Consider the following 21,765-nt stretch of genomic DNA (forward strand, 5'->3'; position numbering starts at 1 on the left):
TTTGTGCATTTTCTTCTGCAGTGCACTGAACTTGATGTGAAACATTTTTAGCTTTTCAACTTTTAACTAAGGTAGTTTTGTTCAAACATGTTCTGCTTAAATATGTGAAGTGTAACTTAACTTCAAAGCTAAAAATAGTCTAATATGGAAAAACTGAAATATATATACTGAAATAAAAATGAAAATAACACAGACAAAAGTAGACGTGATTCAGACCTTTCTCTTTGTCCAGAGGGGGCAGAATGCTGTTGTCCCGGCACACTTTGAAGTAGATCTCCTGCTCCACACTATCTGGAATCGCTCCTTGTGGGATGATGATACTGACTCCCGTCTCTATGGAGCTCAACACCCCACCGTTACAATTAAAGATGCCCCGCGCCGTGGCGACCACCGTGTGACCTTCATCCTCCTCATCGTCATCCAGTGCAGTAGGGCTAGAAAACAGACAGTGACTATGGTTACATGGACATCAGTAGTCTAATTATTTACCTTATTCTAAATAAGACAATATTATTATTAAGGTGTTTACATGATTTGCTTTTAGAATATTCCTTTCATGTTGTCGTTTTTCATGTTATAGTACATACCGTATTTTCTGCACTAAAAGTCACACTTTTTTTCATAGTTTGGCTGGTCCTGCGACTTATAGTCCGATGTGACTTATTTATCAAAATTTATTTTACATGAACCAAGAGAAATGAACTAAGAGAAATGAACCAAGAGAAAACATTACCGTCTACAGCCGTGAGAGGGCGCTCTGTGCTGCTCAGTGCTCTTGTAGTCTACACTCAAAACATAGAGCGCCCTCTCGTGGCTGTAGATGGTAATGTTTTCTCTTGGTTCTTGATTCTAAATAAATGCGTCTTATAGTCCAGTGCGACTTATATGTTTTTTTTTTTCCTAATCATGACGTATTTTTTGACTGATGCGACTTATACTTACGTGCGACTTATAGTCCGAAAAATACAGTAAATCAATTAATGACACACGTCATTACATCCCAATGCGTATAAACATATAGTATGTCCTTTTAATAATATTTAGTAAAGTTTCATTTTAAATTTTACGAAAGCTTCAATTGCACTTAATTATTTTTCATGCTAACTGTGCAAACAGATGACAGCGTTGTTGAACTAATGCTCTTTTATTTGATGAGTAGGTTTAGGGGTGGGCTTAGGGGCTGTTCACATATTGCATCTTTTGCACGTTCAAGTTCGTTATTTCCAATGTAGGCGCGGTATGCACGCTCATAATGGAAGTGACGCGCTTGTTTTTTCCAGGCGCGTCCGCACCACACTGAGTTAAAAACATCAACTCAGAATGCCGCAAGTGCACCGCAGGTCATGTGACAAGAACTATCCAATCAGCTTCATCCAAATGGATTACCATTTTGAAATAAATTTAGTAGCAGAGCTACTGCAAGCAATTTTTTTTTTGTGCTGCAAATTAATTTATCCTTTGCTGAAATTTCCGCGTCTTCATGGAGAGAGCAGGTCATGGTTGTTTAGCAACGGCCCTTTGGAAAGAAGGAGAAAGCGGCGCACCTAGCGTTTTCCACGCGTTTTTAGGCGCGATATGCGAACGGCCCCTTAGGGATCAGAGGTAGAAACGGTAGGTTTAAGGAACAAGAGGTGGAGACGGGTGGGCTTAGGGATCAAGGGGTGGAGACAGGTAAGTTTATTGGTGGAGATGTGTAAGTTTAGGAATCCGGGGTGGAGACGGGTAGGTTTAAGGCTGGATATGGGTGGGTTTAGGGATTGGGGGGTGGAGACTGGTAGGTTTAGGGTTGGAGATGGGTGGGTTTAGGGATCGGGGTTGGAGACTGGTAGGTTTAAGGCTGAAAATGGGTGGGTTTAGGGATCGGGATGGAGACTTGTAGGTTTAGGGGTGGAGATGTGTGGGTTAAGGAATCGGGGGTGGAGACTGGTAGGTTAAGGCTGGAAATCGGTGGGTTTAGGGATCGGGGGTGGAGACTGGTAGGTTTAGGATTGGAGATGGCTGGGTTTAGGGATCGGGGTTGGAGACTGGTAGGTTTAGGATTGGAGATAGCTGGGTTAGGGATCGGGTGGAGACTGGTAGGTTTAGGATTGGAGATGGCTGGGTTTAGGGATCGGGGTTGGAGACTGGTAGGTTTAGGGGTGAAGATGGGTGGGTTTAGGGATCGGGGTCGAGACTGGTAGGTTTAGGGGTGGAAATGGGTGGGTTTAGGGATCGGGGTGGAGACTGGTAGGTTTAGGGGTGGAGATGGGTGGGTTTAGGGATCGGGGTGGAGACTGGTAGGTTTAGGGTTTGAGAAGGCTGGGTTTAGGGATCGGGGTGGAGTCTGGTAGGTTTGGGGTGGAGAAGGCTGGGTTTAGGGATCGGGGTGGAGACTGGTAGGTTTAGGGGTGGAGATAGGTGGGTTTAGGGATCGGGGTGGAGACTGGTAGGTTTAGGGGTGGGTTTAGGGATCGGGGGTGGAGACTGGTAGGTTTAGGGGTTGAGATGGGTGGGTTTAGGGATCGGGTGGAGACTGGTAAGTTTAGGGGTGGAGATGGGTGGGTTTAGGGATCGGGGGTGGAGACTGGTAAGTTTAGGGGTGGAGATGGTTGGGTTTAGGGATCGGGGGTGGAGACTGGTAGGTTCAAGGCTGGAGATGGTTGGGTTTAGGGATCGGGGTTGGAGACTGGTAGGTTTAGAGGTGGAGATAGGTTGGTTTAGGGATTGGGTGGAGACTGGTTGATTTAGGGGTGGAGATGGGTGGGTTTAGGGATCGGGGGTGGAGACTGGTAGGTTTAAAGTGTGCCGATGGGTGGGTTTAGGTATAGTTAATTGTGAAAATTTCGGAAGCAGTGTGCAATGACCACAAGGTAATCAAAAATCTGTTTACATGGTAGATTCTTAATCAGAGTATTGTCTTAATCGTGCTAAAATCGGACTATTGTTGTCCATGTAAACACAGTGAGTGAGTTGTTAAGGGGTAGAGAAGGCTGGGTTTAGGGATCGGAGTGGAGACTGGTAGGTTTCAGGGTGGAGATAGGTGGGTTTAGGGATGGAGATGGGTGGGTTTAGGGATCGGGGGTGGAGACTGGTAGGTTTAAAGTGTGGCGATGGGTGGGTTTAGGTATAGTTAAGTGTGAAAATTTCGGAAGCAGTGTGCAATCACCCCAAGGTAATCAAAAATCTGTTTACATGGTAGATTCTTAATCAGAGTATTGTCTTAATCGTGCTAAAATTGGACTATTGTTGTCCATGTAAACACAGTGAGTGAGTTGTTAAGTAAACAAAAGTAATGAATCTCGCTCTGGCTGATGTTGTTTCATCATCTTACCTGACGGGAATGGCCTTGGGAAGGGCATTGATGTTGTTGTGCTGATACTTGGGCCTGTTGTCCATGGTGCGTGTGAAAGTGTCGACCCCGCTGTCTGTGTCCAGGGGCTGGGGCGAGATTTGAGGTTTCAGATTGTTGTTCACACTGGGTTTGGACTGTGTGTCTTTGGGAAGCAGGTTGTGGTTAAATTTAGGGCTCTCGAACTTGCGCTCGAAGGGTCGGGCGGAGCTGGTGTAAGGCTTGGGACGTAGCGGTTGTAGCTAGTAGGGACGCCTAGTGTTTTGGGAGGGGCATCCATGCCGTTGATAGTAGACTTGGGGGGCAGGTAGCTGTTCTGGATGGGGTCATCCCGGCTTGGAGCTCTGAGAGCCAACAAGTCCGGTTTGGCTTTGGGAGAGCTGTGAGGATCTGGCATCGAGTTCACTGGGAGATCAGAGAGAATGCATCCAGTTTATGATGTGGTGTAAAAAATTATGCAATCTCATTGGTATTAGCATAGATTTTTGAAATGTTGGCAATTTAAGAACATTGACAATATGGCCATGCATTATGCAACGGGGTGGTACTTCTTTATGTTTAATGTCATTTATTTATGGTGTAAAAATAATCTGTATTTAAAAAAAAATTAACTGTCAAGTTTTTAAACTTGTTTACTGTTTTAGCAAATACCAAAAAGACGTTTCAAAACAGAGATTTAACAAAGTAGAATTTTCAGTCATTCTGCAATTGTTGTTTTTTAATTATGCAATAAATGTGAAATATTATGTGTGTGTAAACACAGAGTCAAGCGTTTGTATTCCAAAAATGTTTAAAATGCAATTTACAAAACGGTAAGCTATCAAACACAATATATAATTTGAGATGTAATGAAAAAGACACTGCTGGAAATTTGTAAAAAAAAAAAAAAAGACGTCTTCCTGTGATGTTTGTTTAAACACTGTTGGACATTATTAGCAGACAAATTAAACTAGTGAGAGTGTAAACAAATACACATTTTCTTGAAGTCCACAAAGCCCAAAGTACCATGAACACTCCTGACTCATTCTTACCCTCGATGTTGCTGAGTTTGGGCAGGGATGTGGGTGGAGCAGCCGGTGTGGGCTGGCTGTATGGAGCAGGTGGCGGGTTGACGGACGGCAAGGGCTCGTACCTCTTGTCCACAGGACTCACCTTTTCCACAGACTCCGTCCTGAAACGGAAAGTGTGTGAAAGACTGTGATATATATATATATATATTATATATATATATATATATATATATATATATATACAGTTAATACTGTACTGTAATACTGTAAATACAGTTAAGACATACAGACACAAGAGCTCCATCAAGATACAAGAGTTAATACTGTCTGTCTAGTGTGTGAGAATGTACCTGGCGAAAGGATATGCGATCTGGGTCTGAGGAGGTTTGGGCGGCTCGTGGAAGCGACTGATTGCAGTGTTGGGCTGATTCATGGCCTTGCTGTCAAAGCTGCGGCGGTCAAAATACGACAGCTGCTTCCTGTAATACTCTTCATCTTCATCTGGGTCATAGTGGTTGGAGCGGACCACGTCGTCCCCTACACGCGGCTGAGGTTTCTGGGGCTCTGGGGCTCTAGGAGCAGGAAAAAAAATCATCATAAGGAGACATCTTAACTGTATTATGGAACATCTTATGGTATTTTTCAGAATGGAAGACCAATCAGCAGAGGGCATTACAGGAGTACATTATATCATTCTCCACCAACAACACATACTGTTTGCTAACCACTACTACTTAAAAATAGTGTGAAACAGAGGTCAGTTTGAAACTAAATCATGTAAACAATAGAATAATATATATCAATTTTGTTATATTTTAATTTTAAAGCTTTAGTAATTTAGCTTTTGTCAGGTTTTGTTCTTACGTCTCAAACATGTTTATTGTTTTTTAATGTTTTCGTTCATTTTTAAGTTAAGTACATCAAGTAAAACTAAGTGAAAATGAGAATTTTTAAATTTCATTTCAGTTAACTTATTTTATTTAATTAGTAATGAAAATGTTTCATGATTTAGTCTTAGCTAACTGTAATAACCCTGCTTCAACACATCAACAAATCAGTATATCAGAATGATTTCTGAAGGACCATGTGACGCTGAAGACCGGAGGAATGATGCTGAAAATACAGTTTATCACAGGAATGAATCACATTTTAAAATATATTAAAATTGAAAACTGTTGTTTTAAATTGCAATAATATTTTAAAGTTATTTAATATTTTTACTGTATTTTTGATTAAATAAATGGAGCCTTGGTGAGCATAAGACACTTCATTTAAACCATCTTAAACAATCTCACAGTACAGTAAGTATGTGGGTGTACCTGTAAGAGGGTTTCTCCTGCTCCAGGTTGCTGAGAGAGTTGGCTTTAAGCACAGGACCAGGTGTGCTCACAGGTTTTGGGAGATCTGTGGGCTGAAGAAGAAAGTGCATGCATTCGGTCAACAGATTTACACACCCTTCTCTAAGCAAAAGTTTGCACTAAGTCATGTTTACATTATTACCAACAAAGCCCTCAGTGGAGAACTCTAAGTTAAATGTGACCCTGGAGCACAAGTCCAGTCAGAAGTAGCAACTGCCAACAATACATTGTATTGGGACAACATTACGTTGCATTAATATATTTTGTAAATTTCCTACCATAAATATATTAAAACTTAACTTTTGATTAGTACCATGCATTGCCAAGAACTTCAACAGTGATTTCCTTAATATATAGATTTTTTTCGATTCAGATTATATCTCGGACAAATATAGTCTCATCCTAACAAACATACATGAGTGAAAAGCTTGTTCATTCAGATGATGCATAAATCTCAATTTCGAAAAACTGCCCCTTATGACTGGTTTTGTGGTCCAAGGTCACATTCATCAAAGGGACAGAAACGTACCTTAATTCCTGCTACTTCTGGCGTATCCTTGGCTCGGTCAACAGACACGGAGCGCTTGTTCTCGAACATTTTGACCCGGTTGAGCACAGACTGTGGCTTCATGGCAGGGTCTTCATCATCGTCATCATCCCTGGGGGGAGGCGGCAATGGTTTGGGAGTTGCAGGGTGAGTCGGATCTCCTGAAGACGAGATGGCCTCGGGTTTGGGAGGCGGAGCGGGAGCTTCAGAGTTCATCACGGGCTCGTGTGGCGTTGGTTTATACCCTCGGTTCGGCGCTCCAGGGTTGTAGGAGGGTCTCATTGCAGCGTCGCCATAATACTGCTTGGGCGGATCAGGGGAGCGATGCGCATTGCCTGGGAACCCATGTGGATGGGACTCGAAGGGTGAGCGGGCGTCGTAGGAGACTGAATGGGGCGGAGGAGGCGGCTCTTCGTAGCGAGCAGGAGCAGGTTTAGTGTGCCGTGGACGGTTATCATAACCCATTGGGGACACGCCATCATATTGGGGCTGAGGCGGGCTGAAATCCCTGGTTGGGCCGTCCTGGTATGGAGAGCGGGGTTCGTACCCCAGGGGAGGAGGAGGAGGGTGGTGGGCCTGAGGGTAGCCGGGCGCAGGGGGTGGTTGGGGTGAAGTCTGCTGCTGGTCGTAAGGGGGCCACTGCTCGTTGTAGTGAGGCACACGGTTGTCGTAGTGCAGGTGCGGGTCATAATTGTGAGGCTTTGGTTGTGCGTAGCCGCCACCGTCATAGCCATAAGGCGGGTGCTCGTACTGGCGGTATGGCTGTTGGTCCTGGTAGACAGGCTGGTGGCTGTAGGAGAGCGAGGTGGGGGGGGCTAAAGACTGCTGCGGCTGCTGGGGAGGGGGAGGCTTCACGCCGTGGTTCACTCGCACCGGCTCATCCACGCTGTACAGATCCTTTTTATACATCTGTGAGGGACAAAACGTCAGCTGTGAGAGCCGGTTTGACTGAAAAGGCTCAAACGAGATATGAACATTTTGCAAAACAACCTCAGTCACTGGAGCTAATGAATCCGAGCCCCCCCCAAAAAAGAACAAGGCAAAATATTTAAAATTAGCTGTAAATAAATATTTAAGTACTAGATTTGCATTTCCTTCAGGAAATACAGTGCAAGCACTTGCAAGGCAGTTGTAAAAAAAAAAAAAAAAAAAAAAAAAGGTATGATTTTGTATGATTTTAGGTAAGGTCAGGTTTTTGGCTTTTGTTGCTGAAATGAAAAAATAAGATGATCACAGTCAGTTTTTCTAAGAAGTAATTATATAAAATATAATGCATATTGCATTTTGCAGAACAAAAAAATATTAGAAGGACAGAAATATTAAAATGAGCAGTTTTTGTGTTTTAAACTTAATATATACCAAATAAATTCATTGCCAACAAAAAAATAAAAAATAAGTAAATAAAAAATGATAGCTTCAAAATAATGTGGTTATATTTCATAATTCAATGGCAAATTTTCTATACAATTTCTTTGAAAAAACTTTTCAAAATTTTCAAAAATATAATTAATTCCTCTGATGCAAAGCAAATTTTCAGCATTATTCCAGATTTATTTTAATGCAGTGATTTGATGCCTAATTACGATAATTTTGGGTGCTCAATTATTAATTATGGCATTATATGAATGTTTGGTATAAACATATGGCGCTACCTTGCAAGCACTGAACTTAAACTCAATCTTGAGCAGGAAAAAAAACATTAATAACTGATTAATTCATTATGCAATAAAACAAGCTTCTTACCAACTTGCTACTCAGCTCTACATTTCTACAGTTTGATAAGAAGCCCTTCGAACATGTACATCATCTCCACTTGGTTACACACTTTGATTCCTCGTCTTTAGTAAAAGTGAATACATTTATATTGTCATTGTTTGAAAGGCTCCTTCTCAAGCTTCAAAGTATAGCCTGAAGACAGTAGAGCTGTAAAAGGTCCAACGTCTCCTAGAAGACAACTTAACATAATCACAGAAGCTCTTACATAACGTCTTCATCTATGAAAAGAAACATTGGTTATGAAGACATTATGCAGGATTAGTCCAGTTGTTTTCCTTTTACATTGCTGTAAGTACTGTCTGCAGGTTAAATGAACATGCAACTACAGAAATCCATTCTTGCAAATCAGGGAAAGGTCCGTTTGCAATTAAGTGACAAGTCTACAGTGCATCCAGCAGTCGTCCGTACAGGTGAGATTCAGGTCAAAGCCAAACGCTACCATCACGGCTATCACTACAGAATAGGGCCAGGCGATACAGATTGAAATTTTGGTTCAATAAATAATTTTTTTTCCCCCCACAAAATACACACACACACAAAAAATTATATGGGAGAAAATATTCCAAAAAAAATTGTGTTGATGCAAACAATAATACAAGAAAATAAATGACATAATATGCAGAATTTTATTAAAGCATTTTAATATATTTAAAAAAAAAAAAAAAAATATATATATATATATATATATATATATATATATATATATATATTTTTTTTTTTTTTTTTTTTTTTGTAATTATAGTTTTTTTTTTTGTAGACAAAATTCTGACTTTTCTATGGAAGTCTGTTCATACTACAGAATAGAAAAAATTGGAACATGTAAATTCTGCAATTAAGATTTTTTATTTTATTATTATATATATTTAATATTTAATATTATTTCTACAGTTCGAATTATATTTATATAGATTCTAAAGAATCTGATTTCTGAGTTTACATCTCGCATTTCTATTTATAAATTTTTTTTGCACAACAAAATAAAAATAATTAAAAAGGTCATTGCGACTTTTTAAACTAGCAATTTGTACTTTTTTCTCACAATTTTAAAAGTTCTCGCAATTTTGAATTTATATCCCACTCTTCCAATTTTGCATTTATAGTTTACATTTCCGAGTCTAAATCTCACAATTGAGAAAAAAAAAAAATTCTCGCAATTCTGAGTTTAGATTCGATAGACATAAACTGAGGATTGCGAAAGATATACAAACTCACAACTGTAAAAAAGTCTGTAAATATATCGGCCAAATAAAAAGTGCAGTAAAACAGTGACACATTCCCAAAGTTGCACCATTTAAAATAGTGGTCACATTCATGACTATGGTTGCAAAATGAATTTAATTTCTAATCGCGACTACAATTATGGATGCCACAATTACGTAATGGTTCAATTAATTGTCCAAAGTCAATATGTTATTCTGCGTGCTTAAGATGCGTTTTTTCTTTCTACATGTTATCTTAAGGGTTTATCCCTTAGTTTTAGTATAACATTATAATACCATTCAAATTTTATTTTATAATTTAAAGAAGAAATCAATCTGATGAACAGTTTACATTTGAGGTTTAATACTACAGAAAAGCACTAAAAGTTTTTCAGTTAATGTGTTTTCAGTTGTTTATTTTCATATAAAAATACGGCATGCAGTTGCATCAAACAAGGGTATAAACATCATTCAATGTAAATTGTAATAATCGTAAATTGTGATAATTGTAATTAATAATCGCAATTACAACTGCAAGAGAATATTCAACAATAATGATTTTTGTCACGATCGTGCAGCCGTATTCATGACTAAGCAATATATATATCGCCCAGCCCTACAGACAGAACAAGCTGAAAGAAATATCATAAATTAGGAGCCATGCAAGAGGAAGTACGAGGCACTTCTACTTATGCATGGGCCCTCGTCCTCCTGTGGTGCATGTGTACCAGTTACACAGAGGAACACACGCAGCACACGTGTGGGGTGGGCGGAGCATTCATGCAGACAGTGGAGTGGGAGGAGTCAAAGAAAAGAGTGATAGACACAGGCAAGGCTGAGAAAGAGAGAGCTGGGCTGAACCGGGCCCAACCGGGAGCGGGTCCAGCTTCTGGTGCTGCTGGTACCTTTGGATCTGGGCCAGGAGGAAGCAACTTGTGGGGGTCGTGTGTTGGGGGCTGAGCGAGCTCAGGGTCAGGCTGGGGGTCGGGAACAGGGACGGGGCTGTTAAGGGAGTTGGCCTGAGGGGTGCCAGTCGGCTCCTCTGGGTTCGTACCCACTATTGGCGCGGTGGGTTGGACAGCAGGGGGCGCTGCTGTCGCTGCAGAGGGAGGGGGCGGCGAGGCCAGAGCTGCCTCTGTTTGCTGTGGAGCACGGGGCAAAGAGGTTACAGACAGCACCAGCTACAAACAGCAGCTACGACCACCAAAGCATCCTTAACCAGGTTAACTGACAGCTACTGAAAGATGAACAAGAGTTTGTCTGGTAAAGGATATCACCTGGTCATACAAACTTAAGTGTGCTTTTGAATAAAATAGTGTCCTTAGCTTTACAGGAAGCAGAAACTAGGTAGTGGTCCAGTCCTGTTGCATATGCAGTTTAAAATGTTATTAGGACAGGAAATACAGGTTTACATTTCAGATAATGCGCTAAAGGAAAGACAATGGCTTTTGTTGAGTAATATGGTCATTTCTACCATGCAGTACATTCTGATATACATTTGCGTTATTTTATCAGATATAAACAGACTGAAACCATATTAGTAAGAATCACCAGAAAAACTAGCAAATGTTGTTGTCTGGTTTTTAAATTGAACTGACAGTTATCAAAATGTATTATACTTGTAAATGCACTCAGTTTAAAAACTACAGGGGTTTATTTTAAGAAATGTAAATGCCTTTTACTCTTATATCTTAATAACTAACAAAGCCCTAGAGACCAACTTTATCCATTTAACTAACAAATGCCAATTCCTTAATGTCATTATGCTCCAGGAAGTGACATCTACACAAACACCAGCAAGCATTAACAACAGATTTTATATAATTTTGTGATTTTTTTTGTGTGATATTAATTTGACTGATTTGAATCATTACATCTTGTGTGATAAAAAGAAAAATGAGTATAATATTTAAAAACATAAGTGTAAAAAAAAAAATTCTACCAAGCTACCTAGCACTTTTATATAAAACAAATAATGATAGATAGATAGATAGATAGATAACAGAGATAGATAGATAGATAGATAGATAGATAGATAGATAGATAGATAGATAGATAGATAGATAGATAGATAGATAACAATGAAATAAATAAAAACACCCTTATGTAACCCAATGGCTAACTTTCTTATTTACATCTTGTAAGGCTCCATCTTATTAATTTTTTGCCAGTATGTGAATAGCTTATAATTAGTATTTTCTGTTTAGTTAAGTGCCTGAGCATCTTTTATAGAAATACTTCATGAAATAACAACAAAAGCATATTGATTTTTAAAAAGTTCAAAAAGCACTGCACAGCAGAAATGAGCCACTTAAACCTTTACAGAAGTTCCCATGAATGACAGTAAAGAAACCAACACACACACATGATAGTCCTCGTATTCTGTACCTGCTGAGGAGCTGCCATCTTAAACCCGGCCGGGTCGATGCGGTTCACCGGCTCCAGTTGTGGCACAGCATGCTGGTAGCTCGGGTACCCAGCTGCGTCCTGGATGACCGGCGGGTCCTCTCGGACAGGTTCGGACGAGCGTGTGATGGCAGGCTCGCTGGGCAGGCCCACCTCGTCGTTCATGGTCTCATCCAGCTCCTGGTCGGTGTAGGCCCCGCCCTCCGTATCGGTGTCCTCGTAGTCAGAAGTGTGTCGGCTGTCGGTGCTGTACATGCTGTACTCACTGCCCGGTGCCGAGAGGTAGGAGAGGCGGTCGTCGTGGATGTCAAGGTCATCGTCAGGAGCGCCATCTGCCTGCATGTGGAGAGGGGGGGGGGTGGTTAGGATGAGTTTGATGACCCACAGCAGTGGAAATGAAATGATGAATGGGTGAGAGTGGAAACTGATGCATATCAAACACTTGGACTGTAACCGTGTAAAAACAGAAATAGCTCTGCTTTTTTAGCTCTTTAAAGCTTTATTATTTTCAGTATAGTTAATGAATGGAATGTTTTACATGGGTACTAACCAAATAAATGAATTGACAAAAAATAAACATAACTTGTACTTGTTTTAGGGATACACCACTTATTTGTTTGATATCGGTTATCGGCCGATATTAGACTTTTTGTTTATTGCATCAGATATATATAGGCTAAAAGCTATATTCAGATTTATTCAGTTTTTCAATTTTAACTATGGTTATGTAATTAACATTTATTCAGTTATACAGTTTACTAATAATAGACAGCCAAATTCTTCTGAAAACTCTGACAAACATAAATACTGATCATCAAATGCCAATAATTATAACATTTCAAACAGCATTGTTGATATATCGGTTAACCACTTATTAAAATGCATTTATATATTTGTTATTCATTCAGCCATTGTGGTTTTAGTGATGTCAAAATAAAAGTCCAACCAAACAAACAAAAAAAAAAACAGATCCCAATTGCAATATATATAAATAAAAGCTATATATAGGTCAACCACTAATTACAATTTCAGTTATGTAATTATTTTTTATTGAAGCATTGGCAGTGTTAGTGTTGTCAAAATAATTAATCAGTTTCAAATACAGTGTAACTATAGCTAAATATTTATCCACAGAATGACCACGACTGATCAATCAGTAGTGTTGCGTTGACTCATAAATGGGGGGTGTGGCTCTAGACACATAAGAAACATTTGGAAATTGAGGCATAAAACTAGAGAGGCTTACCTTGCCCTCTGAGACCCAGACCAACTGGTTCTGCTGCTGCTGGATGGTCTCTTTCAAAGCGCCATACCAGCCCTCGTTCATGTTGTTTAAGTTGATAGTGGCTAGAAGGAAGTAGAGGTGCAATTTACTAAACTAAAAATACACCACAAGTGGTACTTGAATTAAAAAAAACTTTTATGGTACTTTCGTAGCTTGCAAAAGTTCTCATTTGTGATATGGACTAGATTGTACATGCTTTAAAATTGCTCCTTTTGTGTTCCATGGACTCCAATGCTATTATTTTGATTCCTGGGTCTACTCACTGGTGAAGAGGTGATGGTTGTTCTTTCTCAGTTTGAGAGCACGCTCATACAGTTTCCGGGCGCTCTTCCTGGACTCGGGACAGAGCCTGGTCCTCATGTTCTTGACACCCTGCTTGCTGTCGGGATTCAGGAACACCACGATGGGGTACCACTGGGCGTAATTCAGACGATCCACCGCGTTGGGGGTGATGTCCAGCACAGCATGCTTGTCCTAGCAGCACAAACAGGATGGTGAAACACCAGCTGGATCTTTGCAGGGTCTGTGAGTCTACGCTCACGAGCAGAGCAGATGGAATGGCAGTTAACTAAATTATCCGAGTCCATACTCACTCGGTCAATGATCTGTTTAATGGTATGGAGACGGATGATTCCAGAGCTGCGCTGGTCTGTGCCTGCATCTCTGGGTTCACTCTCTGAGGCAAGGAGATAAAGAGGTTTTATACCTTCTTAATATAAGAAAAACTGAAAAATATCATTACGCAGCACTTACTTGCAAGCTCAAAGAGGTCAGGTCCCTCTCTGGACAGTTTCTCTCTTGCAACATCCGCAATAGGCCCAAAAATGACCACGGGCCTCAAGAAACCAGCTTTTTAAGCAGGAGAAACAACAGGTTAACTAGATATCTACAAAACATTGTCCTTTCAATGCAAACATCAACATACAAACTGAAAATGATTAGCTTAGCTTCAAAACAGAAGCTCAAACCTGAAATAACCAAAGCAACAAACAGCAGGTCTAGAAACAGCCTACCTTCTCGAAGCACCACTCTTTCATAAGCGGAGAACTTTGTTTGGACGGGTTGAGCAGAAAGGTCCTCTCTGCTCTTCCTCAGGTTGCGTTTGGAGCTACGGAGGCCTCTGAATCTCCAGAAATCAGCCCGATCCCCTCCTGGAGTCTTTGGGAGAGTGTATTGGACACTCGATAACTGCTCAGCCCTGCAGAGAACATAAAGCAACAGCTCAAACTTCAACAACTCTACGTATTAAGCACATGACTCGATGCAAACTAGTAGAAATGGCATCAGCACCTATTCTTGTTGGGGATGATGCCCCGCTCCACCTCTTGGTGGTTCTTGCCGATGCGGATGGCGAGCCAAGAGCCCAGTTTGCCGTTGTAAAGAGTGTCGACCACTCTGAAGACCTCGCCCTTATTGAAGCTCAGACCGTAGGGCGACTCCTTCTCGTACTCAAAATGGGTCCTGATGTAGAACGAGTCACCTACGTCAGACTCTACAATGCGCCGATACACTGGGAAGCAAAGAGATTTACGCCATTATTATTTAGCGTTTCTGATAAAATGCTGGAAACAGTTGAAGGTGTTTTGCTGGTCTTATCTGGTTTAGTTTATAAGACAGCCTGAACCAGATCAGATTAGGCTGGTTTATTCTTTATGTTGAATTTTTTAACTTTCATAATATAATGATGTTGTACAAGATCCCATCTCCTCATCCTTCTGCATATTATGAAGCTAAAACGGTCCAATTAAAAATGTCCATTTTTGTGTTTCAGTCAGCTAACTTAAGAAAAGCAATTTTAAGTAGCTTTGAATGAGATATCAGGACAACACATTTGTTTTTGATCAGGTAACTGGCTAAAAGCATTACAATAATGCACAAAGTTTCTCACATTTATGCTTTTCCTCTGATGCTACTTTAATTTTTAGCCAAATAGCTGTTCAGACATTGTTATAACAAACCTAAATCAAATCACATTTTCCAGAAATAAATCATGTGTTACATAAGGAAAGTACAAAGGCATGAGTTTACTTCTGCACTGTGTGTGGGACACTTCTGTTGATGGAAATTAGCATCATGCCGACACTGCATGGACCGTTGCAGAACGCAGACAGTCAAATTAAACTTTAGGCACAATGGTTTATGAACAGGGATTCGTATAAAATTTTAAGAGCTGACATATCCTCACCATCTTTCTTTTTCTGGGCCAGGATGGTGACCTCCTCTCCTTTGGGCAGGTCCAGCAGAAACAGCACTGCCTCCTCGCGGATGATGTTTGCAAAATCCACATTGTTTACCTGGGGAGGGTTTAGAGAAAAGCCATTAGGAACCAAAATCCTCTCTAAAGAGGTCTAATGAATGAGAGGAAAGTTTCAAGACAGATTTGTGTGGTGAGGTTTTTGAGAAAGGGAAGGTGACAAATGTTCTGAATAAAGAATAGACACATTGGGAAAAACCCAGAGAGGAAGAGAAAGAGGCTGTGTTTGGCAGAAAGGAGATGGAAACCAACGTCACCAGGGAAACCATCCTGAGAGAAGGCAAGCATCTGCACACACACTGAGGTTTAACGGCATCTATACAGCACGAGAGGGACATTTTGGAAGTGCGAACCGCCATAAAACTAGGACTTCCATTAAAGAGCCCGTAAACAGAAGGTTATAAAGCCGGGAACACCAAATTTCCCTTCACCCACAGGCCTTTAAGAGTCCCACTCGAGTTATTCATCACAAGAGCTAAACGCCACCACAAACATCTTCAGGCTCAACTGCTGACAAACTGGAAGAGATGAAATGACTTGAGCATAAATCAAGCAGTTATCAACATCAGACAGAAATGCTCAGTCTCACACACACACACACACATTAATATGAAAAACATCAGCCCAGAGTTATTACAGCAACTAAAATGGAAACCATAAAAAAGTGTTAATTGAAATAAACATCAAAAAAGTCATATTAAAAAACTTAAACTCTATTCAGCTAGTTTAACTTAACAAAAATAACTAAACTATAACTGAAACCAACATTAATAAGAACTAAAAAGAATGATAAAAAAACACTAAAACTGAACAGAAATTGTATAATAAATAAACAATACTAAAATACTTTAAATAATTTTAATTTAACCAAATGCTATTGTCTATTTTATTATATTTTTTGTACATGTTGCTAATATTTTGTTCATATTACAAAAATGTGTATTATTATAAATACTAGTTATTATAAAAATGGTTCCAGAATTCAATTTATTTTAAGCATTAAAAAAAAAACTAACCAGTAAGGAGCCGTAAATCAAACCAAACCACTGAACTACACATCCCATGAAGCACTGCACCTCGAATCAGAAATCAATCAAATCAGAAACAGATGCTCAAAATGACACTTCTGACCATGAATCATACAAATATAGGAAGTTTATTCCAAAATATTAATTCATACACTAATATATAAGCTATTTAAATGTAAAACCGCAATGATTCATGGGAGTATGTGGTGACTGTTGAGTTGTTTTTCCAGAGCTCTCGCTTCCACAGTAACATCAAACATACAGCTACCTGATGAATTCATCAAGTGCCCTTTATAGGTAGCTGCTTATATAAACAGCTTTTAGACAGAAGGTGCATTAATTAATCAGTGAAGTGGTAAGAGTGAATCAAAACCTGGTCATCTCACCCTGAGAATCTGGTCTCCCTCCTCCAGGCCCTCTTTAGCAGCAGGACTGTCCTCCAAAACTCCCGCCACAAATATCCCAACGTCATTCCCTCCAGCGAGTCTCAACCCGACGCTCTCGCCCTTCTTAAACTTCACCAGCTTCATGCTCGGCCTAAGGGTGGACACACACACAATAAGGACATCTAGCTCATTCATTCTCGATATCTCTAAAACATTGAGTTTGGGGAAAGTTAGTGAGGCGCACCGTAAGATGCTGTCATCGTGCGTGACGCTGGGCACTGGGGCGTCTGCCGGACTGACAGGCAGGTCCACGTCAGGCTGGCCGGGTTGAGCGTACACAGGCTTGGGCTCTGAGGAGATCAAAGCACACTGAGTATTTCAGTTCACGCGCACACACAAAAGTGTCATCACAGGAGCGTGTCGCGCTCTGGGAGGTCACAGAGACGCCCAGCAGGACGGAGCAGGTGTGAAGACACTGTCATGTCTGACAAACTCCTGCTGCTCGTCACCGCACAAACCCAGGCTGAGAATAATGCATGTTCGATCACAGTGTGTTTCATGTGTAGTGACCTCTGACCTGGCAGAGGGGGGAGCTGTTTCTCTTCTCTGGCTGCCGTCTGCTCTTTCGGCTTCTCCTCCACCATCTTAGTGGGTACGGGAAGTGGCCCAGCCTTTGAGACCCTTTCTTCATCACGGCTTCGGTGACTGTGGGTGAAGAAAAAGGACAGCACAAAGAAAAGCTGTTGGAATCACACACATTAAACAATGGTCTTGTTATGATTTAATGTAGTGAATCTGCGAACGAATCCGTCTTTGAATGATTTGGACAAACCTATTTGCAAAGCTTTTTAAATCAGTGGATTGTGTGTGAGAAGTTTGTTTGGAAGTAAAACATTTAAGGTAGTGATATGTTTGAAACTTGAGCAATGCAAAACTTAAAAAAAAAAAAACAATTAGGATAATGACAGCATTAAACTCAAACATATATAATATTTATAAAGAACACAAATTTGCATAACAATAAAATGGACTTTTGCCCTTTTAAAATGAATACATTTTGAATGATAATCGATGAATCAGTCATTTGAAACTGTCTGAATGAACCAAATTTCTAACATGACTTTCCAAATTGACTTCACTGACTCTTATTGATTGTATAAAACAACCTAATTTATCATAACCAGTAACACTGTTAAAATCGCATTTTAACCAAATACTTAAAATACCAAATACCGTATTTTTCAGACTATACGTCGAGTATAAGTCGCATCAGTCCAAAAATACGTCATGATGAGGAAAATAACATATATAAGTCGCACTGGACTATAAGTCACATTTATTTAGAATCAAGAACCAAGAGAAAACATTACTGTCTACAGCCGCGAGAGGGCGCTCTATGTCTTCAGTGTAGACTACAGGAGCACTGAGCAGCATAGAGCGCCCTCTCGCGGCTGTAAACGTTAATGTTTTCTCTTGGTTCATATCTCTTAGTTCATTTCTCTTATCATGTCAAATTAATTTTGATAAATAAGTCGCACCTAACTATAAGTCGCAGGACCAGTCAAACTATGAAAAAAAGTGAGACTTATAGTCTGGAAAATAGAGTACACAAAAAACCTGATATAAGCACTACTGGAAAACTTTTGAGTGATAACAGAAACAAACTATTGAATGAGATGAGCATTTTTTGGTTTTTCGGCTCTCTGAACAATCCAAACAAACCAAATCACTCAATCTACTGACTGGTATCTGTTGAGAAATGTCCAATATAATAATACAAATTATACTGATAATACTACTAATAATCTGATAATTACTTTAAAAAAAGAACACGTAAAATGCCACACTTCTGGAAAAACCTTTGATTGATGTCTCAAACAAATTTGTTTTGCCTTTTTTTTTTACCGATTCATTAAAAAAAAAAAAAAAATCGGGAAATGTGTTCAAATGAATCAGGCATATCAAATATACTTTGAAAATGAAAACATTTCCTCCTAAGGCCAGAAACATTCTCAACACAAGTACCCAAATGCAGATGTGAATGAAAAACGTGGCTTGGTTACTTAATACGCGACCTTGCATTGCGGTAACAAACCTAAGTGCTCTAGGGGCGACAAAGTTACGCTCATTATCTGTGCTATTAAACCAGAGTCAAATTTAACCCTCTCCGAGAGATTTTCAATCTGTTGCTCCCATCATGACAGTGGTCAACCTGGAAGAGAAAACTGACGTTTTACGCGCATGTCCATTATATGTCCATTTTGAAAGAGTTGTGACATAACGAAGCTTCATTTACTAAACTAATGTAAAGGTTACGTAAAATAACGTTGCCAGTTTGCAACATGCTTCGAAACGTTAATAAAAAAAAGAATGATTTACAAAGGTTTCGAAACGTCACAAAGCAGTGTTTCGAAAGTGCTCATCGCTAATTCACGTCCTTGGGAGAGTATGTTTCAGGCCGTAAATGAAAGTACAATCAATAATACACCTGTATACAGGACACTGAAAATATACGGTACAGTGCGGAATGAAATGAGCTTTTGTGCTGTTCGGTTAAAGCTTTTGATGATTAATGCATGCTCTGCTCTCAGCAGGACAACCAAAAACAACACTGCTTTTTCCACACTATCAAGCCTAAGCACACAACCCATAAAACACTGTTTACACTGAAAGACAAATGGCAGATGAGAGCGAGGTAGATGGGGAGAGAGGGAGGACGTTGTGTGGCTAGGGCAGCTAGGTAGTCTTGAAGGTCACAGCTGTGCTTTGTAGCTCCTTTGTTGGACTATATTTAGCGCAGCCCATCTGATCTGGAGTAATAGAAGAGACAGAGACAGAGAGAGAGAGAGAGAGAAAGAAAGACGGGAAGAGAAAAGGACTCCAGGTGCACCACCATCGATGAGGCACTCCAAAAATCGGCATGTGGCCAAAGACGACAGGTCCGGCCCGTGACCTTTATTGTGATGGTAAACAACAGCGGGCGACGTCCAAGGACTGCAGAAACTGTCCATCTCTGCAGGGCCGGGCCGCCACATGTGGACGAATATCTTTCCCAGCAGTTATGGTGAGGCTCAATAAAAAGCCTTGGCTGATGACATTGAGGATAAGTGTGTGGCATAAAGCACTATACCTCAAAGCACTAAAGCCATCACTGTCCGCTTGAGGGTCTTTACGGACCCTATGATCCATAAAAACGACTATGAGAGAAAAACAGTAATTGCTGAGGAGGGCTGCTCTTGCGGTTACCAATCATGCTCTATTTCAAAGAACGATCACATTCTGGTACGGGAATGTGAAGAGCTTTTTGATCTACAATACAGCTGCGAACTGTATTGTAGTTCCACCGCTGGAACTTTACCCAGGAACTAGGGACTTTTGGGCTGGTACTCGGTGTGTTTCCACCACAGGAACCAGGATCTAAATAAAGTTCAGGGTAAAAGATTGCCCCCCAGGAAGTCCCTGCTCACAAGGTAGTACTTTTTCAAAGGTCTGAAACTTTCGGGGGCGGTTGCTGATTGGTTGAGTTCACGCAGCATTGAGATTTCAACCACCATTTATATAGATACTTTTCAAAATATTACTGTTATTGTGTCATGAAATGTCGTTTTAAAAGTATTTCAGGCGAGAATGCAATTATTTAAAACTCAAATATGCACCTATTTAAAAATGTGTTTCGCCGATTTTGTAGACGATCAGCTTCACGCGATCAGTGGAGCTCAGTCCTCATGTTTACTAACGAGAGCAGTCTCAACTCGACTAGTCCTTCTGACATTATAAAATATAATTTGTTTTTGATAAATCTAACAGGTAATCTTTGGTCTTTATTCAATTAATCTATTTATATGTTGAAATATGTTTAATATGTTAAAATAAAAAGATTTCAACTGTAATGTAACGTTAGGCTATACAGGCCAACACATTTCACTGAACTAAATTTCTGTGGCTTTTAATAGATTTAAAAGAAAACAAAAGGAGGCAGTGGTATTTGATATCATATTTCGTCTTTTTGTAAATATACAGTGAGGAAACTTGCAGTTGCCAAAAAAGTTCCTGGTACAATTGATCCAGGTAATTTCGGTGGAAACACGGTTGAAGTTGTTTAATTCAGAAAATCCCCAACTGGTCTTGCCAACCAAACATTGCCAATCTTTTATCATACAAAAAAAATAAAAATAAATAAATAAATAAATAAAAGGGCCCATTAAAATTATAAATTTTACTGGTTTTGGGAATGAGAGCATGCTCATGTTGGCATCTGTCTAATTTGGTTTGCATTCCACCAAGTGGAACCCAATGAACTGATTGGATGTTGTACAGACATTTTCTTCTCTCTTTCAGGAGTTTTTGCAATACACCGGTTTCAAAACACTGGTGTGATTATCTAGTTTTCAAATTAAAGAGAAAAGGGACGGAAGAACTTGGCAGGACATCTTAAAACACACAGTCTTTCCCGTTAGTTAACAGACTGACAATCCGGAACCAGGCTGGTAAAATCAACTTCCAAAGAGCAAGTGCAAAAATGTTGGATCTCGCTCTTTCACTCTTACAAGATTAAAACAAAGTGGAGATGTACAATTCCTCTCAATGGCAGTTGTTCAGCAAATGCCATGTGACTTATATAATCTTTGAATATAATCATGTCTCCTCTGATTGGTTGACAGCACCATGCGCCAACAGACACAACTTTGTGTCGAAAAATATTAATCTATTTTGATGTGTATGCAGGTATTTTCTCGAATGTTCTCAGTGTGACAGGAAATTCTGCTGCATGTTCTCAAACAGGGGAATGTTCTAAGAACATTCCGGCAAGTAACGTTAATAGAATATTTGATAAATCTTTTTAGAACATATTTTGTTAACACTGTGCCATGCCCATTCTTGCACCATTTCACGTTTCCACGCAAGAAAAGTTGGATCTGGGACATAAAAATTGGCTCCTCAAATGGTTCAAGTCCTTTAAACCAATGGTTCCTGAACCAGGAATTAAATCTATCTGGATTGACGGGGCAAAAAGGCATCTGCCTATGCTTTCGGGAAGCTTCTGCTGCTTTCACAGATTCCAGTTTTTTGTGACTTTTCGAACACGGGGCAGGTGGTGCTTCAATCCTATTGAAAGACTTTCAAGGATGGTTGGCTGAGCAGATGTGCCAGTATTACCGAGAACTCTCTGAGGAAGAGAGGAACTACT

The 21,765-nt window shown here is 40.1% G+C and overlaps 1 pseudogene; it reads right to left on the minus strand.

The window, feature by feature from the left end:
• Window positions 1-21,765, minus strand: part of LOC113043533 (tight junction protein ZO-1-like) — a 124,591-nt pseudogene that overhangs the window by 4,975 nt on the left and 97,851 nt on the right.

Source organism: Carassius auratus, chromosome 25 (assembly GCF_003368295.1).
Source record: "Carassius auratus strain Wakin chromosome 25, ASM336829v1, whole genome shotgun sequence".
Lineage (NCBI taxonomy): Eukaryota > Metazoa > Chordata > Actinopteri > Cypriniformes > Cyprinidae > Carassius > Carassius auratus.